The sequence below is a fragment of the Girardinichthys multiradiatus genome, chromosome 20, assembly GCF_021462225.1.
Source record: "Girardinichthys multiradiatus isolate DD_20200921_A chromosome 20, DD_fGirMul_XY1, whole genome shotgun sequence".
NCBI lineage: Eukaryota > Metazoa > Chordata > Actinopteri > Cyprinodontiformes > Goodeidae > Girardinichthys > Girardinichthys multiradiatus.
The window spans coordinates 29,974,321-29,986,956 of NC_061812.1; the positions used below are offsets into that span (position 1 = coordinate 29,974,321).

At 39.0% G+C, this 12,636-nt stretch overlaps 1 long non-coding RNA gene across 1 annotated transcript in view; it reads right to left on the reverse strand.

The window, feature by feature from the left end:
- Positions 1-9,700: 9,700 nt before the first annotated feature.
- Positions 9,701-12,636, reverse strand: part of LOC124856756 — a 37,617-nt gene continuing 34,681 nt past the window's right edge. Inside the window, exon 3 of the long non-coding RNA XR_007035415.1 lies at positions 9,701-10,586. This is a non-coding gene — a long non-coding RNA (uncharacterized LOC124856756). The remainder of the gene's footprint in view (positions 10,587-12,636) is intronic.

Here is a 12,636-nt window from a genome sequence, read left to right on the forward strand (position 1 = left end):
TTCAATTATTATTGAGTTATTAAAGCTTGACCTAAAGACTTATTTATACATTTATTTATTTGTTTATTCATGTATTTATTTTTAAATGAATTAAAAATGAACATTCAAAGTCATGGTTCTCCAGTGGACATGTAAACAAGTAAATAAATAAATACATTTACTTTCATCATTAAGTCTTCCTAGATTGGAGCATATTAGCATCTCATATATGGACTTGACAAAACTTGATTGCTCTACCATGCAAAACTTCTTCAAATCTGTCAGGACCTCTCTTCATCCACAACTCTCTACTGGAGACCCCCTGGGTTTTCTGTCAGTTTCAGTTCTGGACTCTGGCTCAGCCATTTCAAAACTTTCATTTTCCTCTTATGAAGCATTTGTTTTGTTCATTTGGATTCATACTTCGACTTATTGCAATGCTAAAAAAATAAACCTCTCTTCGTTTTTAATGTGTTCATATTACACTAAAAACCTCAGTTCCATCTGAAGAAAGGTAAGCCAAAATCATGATGCTACCACCACCATGTTTCACTGTGGGTACATAGTATACTTTTGGTGATGTTCAGTGTTGTATCTGTGCCATATATATTAAATGTAGTGTATATGTATATAAACTGTGTGTATTGATATATGAGCACTGCAGCTGAGGCTGTCTGTGACATTTCTGTCCGGCACTGACACCTAGTGGGTCTACACCGGAAGTGCCACCTTAAACTCCAAGAACAAAGGCTTCTTTGTGCCACAAAGAACAAAAAAGACTTTTGAAAGACTAGACTCCTGGTTTAAAGCATAACTTTGTTCATCAACCCTTTAGAGAGGCTTGATAACATAATAAATTAGAAAAAGAAACAACGACAGAGACAGAATCAGTTTATGTCATATCCTTAAGGTCAAAATGATCACATACAAAGCTTCAGAGCTGATCTGAGTAAGCAAATGTTATTAGGACTTGTCAGGCTGGGTGATCTCAATCTCTGCCTGATTTATGGCCACTTGGGAGGAAACTAAATGTAAGCATAATGAGGCCATCACACTTGGAGAGGCAGACACTTGATATGCAACTTTAAACACAAACTGTTTGATGTTAACTCGGTCGGGACTGTTAATTATCCCCTCTCTCCTCTAAACTCTGTCCATTCAAGAGCAAAGCTTTCTTACGTGGCCAGGAGTTAACTGGAAACAGACTTGAAAAAGCACAGAGTCACACAACATATTTCAAAATAAGTACGGTACTCAAAAGTAAACACGTAAACTGCTTGGACGTCATCAGACACTCAAACCCAAACCCAAACCACAGGCATGTGGCACATATGCTGTTTACATAATCCTGGGAGCTCTTTGCCTATAGATGGCACTGTGTTTCCAGCTTTAGATGGAGTTTGTAACAGGATAAACACTTTCAGTATTTTTATGTTTTTGAGTAATTTTTAGCTAAACATGTCATAGATTGTTATTATGTGATTATTTTATCCATCTGAAAAGACAAAGAACATTGTTCAATACCCCAAATTGCGCTAGGGAGCCCAACTTCTGCAGTTAGGTGGTCTGCCACAACATTTAGGTGAACCCAAACTTGTATGTAAGCAAATGCTCAACTACATGCCATTTATCCAATACATCAGACAAGCTGGTGACAAGTTAAACAGAAGAACCAGGCATTTTTAAAGATCCATCTAAACATTAGCATTAACTGCAGGCAGAGTGAGTGGAAATTGATTATTCTGATTGGTTTCCAACATACTCACAGAAATACACTTTCTGCTTTTCGGTCAAGACTTTTCTTTCCTTTTTTTCTAGCTGAACTGCAGGTGTCAGCATGGTGGTACTAACTGGTAGTATTGGGCCCATTAAAACCCTGTTTGGTGATCATTTGTAGCAGAAGAAGCAGGTGATGCAACAGTTCTGCAGGAAACATCACTGGGACCTCTTCACAAACTGCTTTATTGGGGTTTTGTTTTTTTTTGGTCATAAGGCTCAACATTTTGCTGCAGCCAAGCAGAATATAATTGAACTCGTTCAAAAAAAGAATTTGATTAGGAACGTCAGAGTAAAGAAGAGGAAAAATAAGAAACATGAAAAATCCCTCCAGTGACATAACAGTAGTCTAAGGCCTTTTCTTATGTCATCAAGGAAATGTGCTTGTGGAAGACTGTTTTTGAGACAGTAGATTGTATCTTGATTAAATTGTTTTGTTTACAGTATAGTACAACACATATAAACATTGACTGCAGATTGCATCAAGTCTGTGACCTGCAGCATTCACTCCTGGATGAGTGTGTAGCGACAGTGGACAGTCGCTTGCATTGTCATTGACTTTGCAGCAATCCCTCATACTGAGCATGCATGTAGTGGTAGAGGAAAACTCCCTTTTAACAGGAAGAAACCTAAAGCAGAACCGGGCTCAGTGTGAGCGGCCATCTACCATGATCGACTGGGGGTTTGAGAGAACAGAGCAGAGACACACAAAGAACAAAGAAGCACTGATCATGTGTACTTTCTATGGAAAAGAAAAGTAAAACATTAATGGTTATAGTTCCTTTAGTGGCTTCATCTAGGAGAGAAAGAGTATGAAAGAGTAGCACATACCGGTCACAGTCACAGTAAAAGCTCAGCCAATAGATATGAGAGAGACAGGGTTAAATACTGAAAAACAGGGCCAAGTGTATCATCTGTAGAAGGAAAACATGACATTATTGGCAGCAGTAAAAATCAGTTTGAATTTGGTGAACTTCTGCTAAGGGTTAACTCTGTAAACCCTTCAGCCTTTCCAGACCTTTGTCTCAGCAAGATGGTTATTTACAAGTGCGTCAGTCAGCCTGAGTGTGTGTTTATAACAAATTACCAGCAGATGGAAGTATAACACAGGCAGGTGAAATCCAGACAGAGAGTCATTCCTCATGACGTGTTTTACCCGGGTTAATATCATTTACAAAACAACTGCTAAACTAAATTAGTCTTTCAGTTTGAGATTCACTTGAATCTTGCCTCAGTTCTTTGCAGCTTCGCTGAATTAAAACTGAAGACGTCAAAACATTGCGCTGATCTCGTGTATCAACTGTTTGACTTGGATCCGCCTCAGTGGATCATGTTCAGGTCATTTGTATATGTTGGCTGCAAATGACAGCAATAGAGAGACAAAGATCATAGAGATCGACTTCAGAAGACTTATGTAAATACTTGCCTTTGTGGCTCTCTGATATGTCCACAGTGCCTTGTAAAGGAATTTGTATCACTTGAAACTTTTAAAATCACAAATATTAATGGATTTTATTAGGATTTATGTGACAGCAACACAAAGTATTGGACAACTGGAAAGTGGAAGGACTTTCCATCTCTTTATCTTTAACTAAATGAGATAAAAAGTTTACCATTAATTTGTATTCAGTACTGTACAGAACCGCCTTTCGGATCCATTGTAGCTGCAAGTCTATTTGGAAATGTCTCCACCAGCTTTGTACATTTGGAGGGTCTAATTTTTGCCCATTCTTCTCTGCAAAATATATCAAGCTCACTTTGCCACAGATCCTCATTGAATTTAAATGTGGATTTTGACTGGGCCATTCTAACATAAATATGCTTTTATCTAAACCGTCACATTGTAGTTCTGGGTGTGTCTGAAGTCTTACGCTCTCTCCATCCTGCCATCAAACCCAGCCAGCTGGGTCCTAGCTAAAGTAAAAGATCCCTATAGCATGACACATCCATCGCCATGCTACACAGTGGGGTGAGGTGATAGGGGAAATGTGTTTAAGGTGATAAGTTCCTTGGTCTTCATGATGCTCTTTGTTCACTAACAAACCTCTGACACCTTAACAGAACAGCTGGATTTAATTACAGCTTAGTTAGTCACTAATAAGGTTACCTCTAAGGGAAATAATTGCACTGGATTTTAATTAGGGGGGCCACACATTTCACCTATGTTAGAAAAGAAAATCGAAATCTATGTATTATTTATTCCCCCTCTGTGTTTTACTTCATGTTGGTCCACCAACAGTAGAAATGTGACAACATGTGTAAAACATCTATTAGTAAGTATTTCTTCTCTTAAAGTCATCTGACAGCAGCAACGCTGCCTTTCCTCGTAAGTTTGGGTACCTGGAATAGAAAAGCTTCTGGTAATTTTTCAAAGAACCCCCCCCCCCCAAAAAAAAAAAACAGAAAACTCTTGGCTGCTCTACTGGTGAGTTTCTCCCCAGTGCATTTTTTTATTGGTGGAGTAAGTGAAAACACCATTCATCTGGTCTGTGTCATGACTGGAGTGAGCATTTCATGCGTCATCCTTTCATCCACAAGTGGAGGACCGTGATACGCCTCCGCCCAGTTTGGAGCAGCTGTGATGGGAGCCAGGTCAAAGTCCGGAGACTGGAGCCTGTGTGTGCTGAAGTGCTTGATTAAACACCAGCTAATAAAACACAAACTAATCAACAACATATTAATAATGTCTGGTACTTTCAACAAACCCCTGATTAAACTTTTTCCACAAATATGTGCAGCATGCTTCCATCCCTGATCTGCAACAAGATTTGGACGTACATCATTACTCATCTTCTGTTCTCCCCTTCGCTGGTGCGCTCTCTTTTCCCTCCCTTGCTTCAGAGCCAGATGGATTACCTCATCAATCAAAGTTCCCAGAATCACGTCCTGCGTATGTGTGTGTGTGCATCCCACCAGTGCTGTGTCTCTCATCAAAAAGAAAAGATGGTACGAAGCACTCACTGCAGCCATTTCAAAGGAGAATAAATGATATCCACAGCAATTATTTTATCACTCACATCTGCAAAAAAAGTGTCTAATCTTTCCAGAGCATGAAAGCATTTTAATGGGGGTTGAAGGGAATGTGCAGGCAAAATGTGTGTGAAGTATTATCATAGGCTTGTTTTTTTTGTTTGGGAGAATACAAATAAAATTATTGTGATTCACACAACTGAAAAGTGTTTTGGTTTTTGTGATTCAGTTATGAGCCCTTTGTCAACATCTGAACTCAGTTGACCCAGGCAAGTGCAACCAAAGTTTCAAGTGCAAATTTATGTACAATCTTTATGCTAGAAATTGACTGGACAGCATCTAGTTTAACTGGCCAATCAGAAGAAAGAATATTTTCTTGTGCTTAGCTACTATCTAGAGCATACTACACCAAACTAATGCAAGAATGGCTGTACAAAGTAGAGACGCAAGAAGGTGGAAACCTGCACAGCAGCAGAGTTGGATGTCCTTGAATATGGCTAGCCCAGTGGTCATAGAATGAATGGCAAGCAATTTATGTATTTATTCTATTTCTTTGAAATCAGGAGTTGCTGTTGCCACTTGGTGAACACTCAATAGAGTTTAACCAACCTACACTACACAACAAACCTACAATATTTCTTAAGCCTCAGGAAAATAAGGTTTCCATTACTGGTTTAAATATCTAGTTTACTTTCTTCACTATTTGATTGTTACTTTTAAATTCAGAAGATAAATAAAACTAAACACATACCTCTTAAAATCATATTAGTTGGAATGTCTCACTGGTCATAGTAAGGCCCTGAATTTCTATGTTAAATTCAATCTTTATTTACATGTAAAAAAAAAATAACAAGGGCAATCGACCAAGAAATTATATGCATGATTAAACTCAAAATAAAACTCTTATTCCTGAGGATTCTAAACACAACTGCAAAGAAAACCTTGACTGACCACTGTAGAAACAGTTTGATGTTTAAAGATTGTGCCAAAATCTACAGTTGAAACTCAAGAGGGACATGCAGGCACCAGAGTTTTAAACGTATGTTTCTTTGTTGCATTTGGAAACAGATGTTAAGAAACTGCACAAAACTGAATCATAAATACAAGTATTTTCTACATTTGTATAACCTTTTATGTCTAATTCATTTTATATGAAACCATTACTATTTTTGCATGGTTGTTTGTGTGTTGCCCTGTGATGGACTGGCGACCTGTCCATGGTGTACCCCGCCTCCGGCCCATAGACTGCAGGAGATAGGCACCAGCTTCCCTGCGGCCCATTATGAAAGAAGCGGTAGAAAATGACTGACTGACTGACCATTACTAAGCTAGTTTAACAAGTACAAGATATTTTGGCTCAAAATTGAGCCCATATTTACACTCTTAAATAAAAAAGAGAATCTGTGAAGTCTACTTTTTTTAAATGCTGAGTTCTTTGGGGATTGGTACTTTTTCCTTTAGCCTTTTTTTAGTTTGTATTTTTTTTTCATTACATTTTGTTGTTCGTAGAAGACTGCACATGCTCTCTAATTTTGCTTTCCAGCAATCTCAGAATAGACCAGTCAACAATGTCACCATTTAATTCAAAGATCTTTGACCTTTTGCCTTTACAGCGTTGAACAGTCTGTGCAAGTTTTCCTTTTTTTTACTTTTCTCGCTCCTTGAAAGGAACAATTATGGCGTAGGGAACGCTGATAACACCTAAGGAATTCAAAGCATGCACAAACAGCCCTTCCCCCCTCCATTTAGTTTCCCTCTCTCCTTCCACCTCCTTTCCTCCCACTCCATCACCAGCCTCTCTGTCTGCCTTCTCAAACTCAAATCTGTTGCTCTGAATACTTCCAGCTGGGACACAAGGTAAACTGTTAATTCACAAGAGTGGTGAAACAAAAAATAAGTAAATAAAAACAAGTTAAACTGGATGTTTTTTAAAATCATCTTTAGTGACTCAGTGGAGTTGTTGGTGTTTTGTGCCAGAAATAATTTCTCGTTGTCACTCTGTTAATCCCCTGCTATCAAAGTAAGCGCCACAGTGACAATTTAAAATATTTCATGCTGCAATGCAGCACAGGAACCAAGACGTACCTAGTAAAAAAATTAAAGAAATATAAATGAAATCCATAAAAATTGATACTGAATTAACTATGTACATGATTGGGAAATATGTTGACTTTTCTTTATCTCTTTCTTTCTTAAATCTATTAGGAATAACCTTTATTAATATGCTTATAGCTGTTTTTCCCATTTATACTATCATGAAATAAAATATAAGTTCTAATGTTTCCCTTTTGTTAGAATAGGATAAGAATGCTCATCAACACACATTACAAGGATAAATGGCCCAAGGTTTGTCAGAAATGACCTGAAACTGGGGCACTGGGGTAGATAGTGGAGCAGCTGGTATAACTGGGTTGATTAGAATGCAGCAGCACACTTAGATTAACTATGGACACCAGCTACTACACAATCTACCAGATAGACACCACAATGGTGACACATAGTCTACTGATAATCACTGAGGGAGAGCACATTGGAGAGCCAGATATAAAACTATATGTGACCTTCTATTGAGGCTCTTCGTCATCCTCTAACAGACTGCGACAGTCCGAGACGGGAGCCTCAGCGCTGATCTCTGGAATCATTCCTCTGCCTTAAGATGTGCTTTAGATTAAAAGAGCTAAAAGTTAGAAACTGTTTTAGAGTCGTTCCTTTAAGAGTCTTTAGATAGAAGTTGTGACTGTTTCCGGGGTCCAAGTACCGGTGGGGCTCCGAGGCGTCTGACCGCCAACAGGGCGCAGTAGCTCGGACAAATCCACATTCTTATTCAGTTTTAACTATGATGTATGGTTTGTGTTGGCTTTTATATTCTGCTATACAGGTCCTTCTCAAAAAATTAGCATATTGTGATAAAGTTCATTATTTTCTATAATGTAATGATGAAAATTTAACATTCATATATTTTAGATTCATTGCACACTAACTGAAATATTTCAGGTCTTTTATTGTCTTAATACGGATGATTTTGGCATACAGCTCATGAAAACCCAAAATTCCTATCTCACAAAATTAGCATATTTCATCCGACCAATAAAAGAAAAGTGTTTTTAATACAAACAACGTCAACCTTCAAATAATCATGTACAGTTATGCACTCAATACTTGGTCGGGAGTCCTTTGGCAGAAATGACTGCTTCAATGCGGCGTGGCATGGAGGCAATCAGCCTGTAGCACTGCTGAGGTCTTATGGAGGCCCAGGATGCTTCGATAGCGGCCTTTAGCTCATCCAGAGTGTTGGGTCTTGAGTCTCTCAACGTTCTCTTCACAATATCCCACAGATTCTCTATGGGGTTCAGGTCAGGAGAGTTGGCAGGCCAATTGAGCACAGTGATACCATGGTCAGTAAACCATTTACCAGTGGTTTTGGCACTGTGAGCAGGTGCCAGGTCGTGCTGAAAAACGAAATCTTCATCTCCATAAAGCTTTTCAGCAGATGGAAGCATGAAGTGCTCCAAAATCTCCTGATAGCTAGCTGCATTGACCCTGCCCTTGATAAAACACAGTGGACCAACACCAGCAGCTGACACGGCACCCCAGACCATCACTGACTGTGGGTACTTGACACTGGACTTCTGGCATTTTGGCATTTCCTTCTCCCCAGTCTTCCTCCAGACTCTGGCACCTTGATTTCCGAATGACATGCAGAATTTGCTGTCATCCGAAAAAAGTACTTTGGACCACTGAGCAACAGTCCAGTGCTGCTTCTCTGTAGCCCAGGTCAGGTGCTTCTGCCGCTGTTTCTGGTTCAAAAGTGGCTTGACCTGGGGAATGCGGCACCTGTAGCCCATTTCCTGCACACGCCTGTGCACGGTGGCTCTGGATGTTTCTACTCCAGACTCAGTCCACTGCTTCCGCAGGTCCCCCAAGGTCTGGAATCGGCCCTTCTCCACAATCTTCCTCAGGGTCCGGTCACCTCTTCTCGTTGTGCAGCGTTTTCTGCCACACGTTTTCCTTCCCACAGACTTCCCACTGAGGTGCCTTGATACAGCACTCTGGGAACAGCCTATTAATTCAGAAATTTATTTCTGTGTCTTACCCTCTTGCTTGAGGGTGTCAATAGTGGCCTTCTGGACAGCAGTCAGGTCGGCAGTCTTACCCATGATTGGGGTTTTGAGTGATGAACCAGGCTGGGAGTTTTAAAGGCCTCAAGAATCTTTTGCAGGTGTTTAGAGTTAACTCGTTGATTCAGATGATTAGGTTCATAGCTCGTTTAGAGACCCTTTTAATGATATGCTAATTTTGTGAGATAGGAATTTTGGGTTTTCATGAGCTGTATGCTAAAATCATCCGTATTAAGACAATAAAAGACCTGAAATATTTCAGTTAGTGTGCAATGAATCTAAAATATATGAATGTTAAATTTTCATCACGACATTATGGAAAATAATGAACTTTATCACAATATGCTAATATTTTGAGAAGGACCTGTATAAGCAAAATGGGTTGTCCACAAACTTCTGTTTGAATTATATTTATTGGCCAAATAAATCAGAGAAAAAAATGTGTCATTTGCACAATGTTAACTTAATGACCCCCCAACTTAACAGAAGGTTAAGAAAGGTTAGCATTTTAACAGTAAGGAGTCTAATAATTGGTTTTTAGAAGAGCTCCAAAACACCCTGAATGAAATGCTTTGATACGTTTATGGTGGAGTCCATAAAAAGGTTGGAGAAGAAAGACGACTCACCAGATGTTTAAATTTAATCAGACTGCAGAAGAAGGTATGGTTGAAACCCCCTTAACTCGCTTTAAAAGTTTTCTTATAGCAGATTATAATGACATTTTATCACATGCATGTCTTATTTATATTTATACTTAAGTGAGTCATTCACTGTACTTAAGGTAGATATACATATATGATTATATATATATATATATATATATACATCATTAAACAATCACCATTTGTCACCAACTTCCTCTTCCACACTCCCCTATAAAGAACACATTCCATCCACCAGTATTGCTTGAATTGCTTGTTCTCTCACTCTCGACCTTGAACCCCTCAGTGATGGTGACAATGACCAAGACCTTCAGGCACACATGAACTCCCTGAACCCATCCACTCCATTCATAACCATTCTCCTCTACACACAAGGTCCCCTTCCTCTGCTTTAATGATTGAAATACACCCCCGCTGCATCGATGCTGTTGCATAAGTGTGTGTGTTTGCAAGTGTGTGGGAGATTGGGTGTGTTGGTTGTTAGTGCAGGCAAAGGGTGGGACTTCCTGTAAATGTGCTGTTGTCTTTAAATAACTATAAGAATGAAGGCTTTAGCTAATTTGTTTTGTGTTTTTTGCACAGAATTTGCTAAATTACGCCATAAGAAGTGTTACATTTTCCCTATTTATAAAGACAGGAAGTATCTGTTCCAGTTGTTTGAGACAAACCTTTGATTCACATCCCAAAGGTTTCCTTTTCACTCCTTAAATCCTGTTATAATAAAGTTATAAAAGGAAGCAACAGGAGGCAAAGGACCATCTTTTCTACTCTTTCGCAATACATAATATCAGGAACTCCTGAACGAATGAAAAATTGCACATAGAAACACATAATACATAAAGAGAACAACACAAACAACTTCATTATCCAGGAGGTAATAGGTATATAGGCACAGGCCGGGAACACTCATGGTGGAGGGGTGGGGGCTGGGTTCCTTAGCAACAGGCCTGTTGATATCCAAACAATGTCCATGTCGTCAGAGTATAGCTGGTCGGGCCGGACTGCAGTTCTGCTGAGTGAAACAATGTCACTGTGCGTTCTTGAATGCCAGTGAATGAAAAGACGCAGACAGACCTCTGGACTGGAAGACAGCAGGACAGATACAAAGTGCAAAGTGTCATTTAGAGGGCAGAACAAGCTGTATACAATATAGATCTGCTAAGACTCCAGACATTCAAGGCTTTCCTTTATATCAATTAGCACATTTTCACTAAATAAAATCTTTGGATATTTTTGAAGAAAAACTTGGATATACAGTCCCAGTCAGAGGTTTACATACATAGTCATAGTGAGCATGACTTGTATATCTGCAAATTCTCTCTGTAAAGATGCTATATAAATAATGTTATTGGTATTATTATTTAATAACTTTGGTGCTTTTAAAAGGATATTTGAACTCATCTTTTTTCAGGGTGACCTGATTAGACAACATGCAACTTCAATGATAATAACCTCGTGCTCAAGTTTAAGTTTATTGGGAAAGTTATCTAATCTACACACAGTCAAAATTATACATAGGGTCCAATATATAAATATATACAGGTAAGCCAGAAAATATTCTGGCTTACCCCTTAGGTTTAAAATAATTGTTTAATTTAACCCATATTATTTCTTGTGACTGGAAGTAAAGTCATCAAGAGTCCCGACTTGAATCTGAGAATCTGTGGAGTGAGCTAAATATTAGGGTGATTGTAAGGAGGCCTTCCAACCATAAAGACTTGTAGCGCAAAAGTAATTTCAAAAAATAATCTGCCAGGTGTATGAATGAGTTTGGGCCTAATTGTAGTGATTAACCTTTAGACTAATGACCCTTTTAGAGTTGCACCTCGACCACAAGCTTACCCTTAATCGGAAAGTTCTGTCTGGATATCAGAGATCGGAAATAAAAAATGGTATTCCAAACTATGGCAAATCTTATTATTCAGAGCATTTAAAATGTTTGTAATTTTTATATTATTCAGAATTTATCAATTGCTTCAGAAATTATATAAAGTTGTCTTTGCTTTCATGAATTCAATAGGGGCCCAAACCTTAGTACTACTGTCACCATGATTCACAGATTGGGCAATTTTATCATGCTGGGGTTGAAAAGAAACCACATGCTTTCTGTAGACATTAACAAGGTTCTTGTACAATTCAGGTTGGATCTTCGATACCTCTTGGTATCAAAACGGGGAGGCCTCTCTTAAATTGGTTGGTTTTCTTAAATGAACCTCGCTTTTGTGCATAGTCCAGACATTTTTAATAAGGACAGGGTGTGGGCCATTCACCAAGGTTAATGTCAGCCTGGTTTATCCATTCCAAAATGTCATCAAAATGCTAATACCACCAGACCTGTTAGTTAGAACAGTGTTCTTGAATTTGAAATTCTTATCTTGACTCATTCAAAAATACATTTTGGCCAAATAGTTGATCTTTGCCTCATCTGGCTATGGGGAGAACACACCCCATACTCCCTTCCCTCACCATCTTCAACAACACTGTGTCTACTGTGGATCTTTCCAGTTCGTAGAAACCATCCTTTCTCAGGACCTGAGATGGTACTCACACATAGACACTGTTCAAGCAGAGACTGTACTTTCTGCAGCAACTCAAGAAGTACAACCTTCACAGGAGACACTGGTCATCTTCTACACAGCCATTACTCAGTTTGTTTTGTGTTCATCTATCATTGTGTTGTTTGGTTCATTTACAAAACAGCCCAGGTCCAAACTGCAATGAACAAATAAGTCTGCAGAGAGGATCATCAGGGCTGACCTTCACTCCATCCAGAACTAAAAAATAAACTCTTTAGACTTTTACCTTTAGGTCAGTGCTACAAGGCGCTTTTTGCGAAAACCAACAGGAAAGCTGTCTCTCTGATGAATGCTTAACAGTCATGTCTTTATTGAGAGCAAAGGGGAACCAAGGTCAAGTGAAGTCCTTGTTTGTGCACAAACAAGGCAAATAAAGCTGATTCTGAAGTATTTCTCCAGAAGGCATTATAGCTTGTCTAAATGGACAGTTGCAAATTTCGCTTGAGCCTGCAGGTGTTGATTTTGGAGCAGGGGCATCTTTCTTGGTTGGCATCTTCTCAGTCTTTGTTGGCTTCACTGTGGGCAGTGACACAGGTCATCTTCCAATTCATTTCA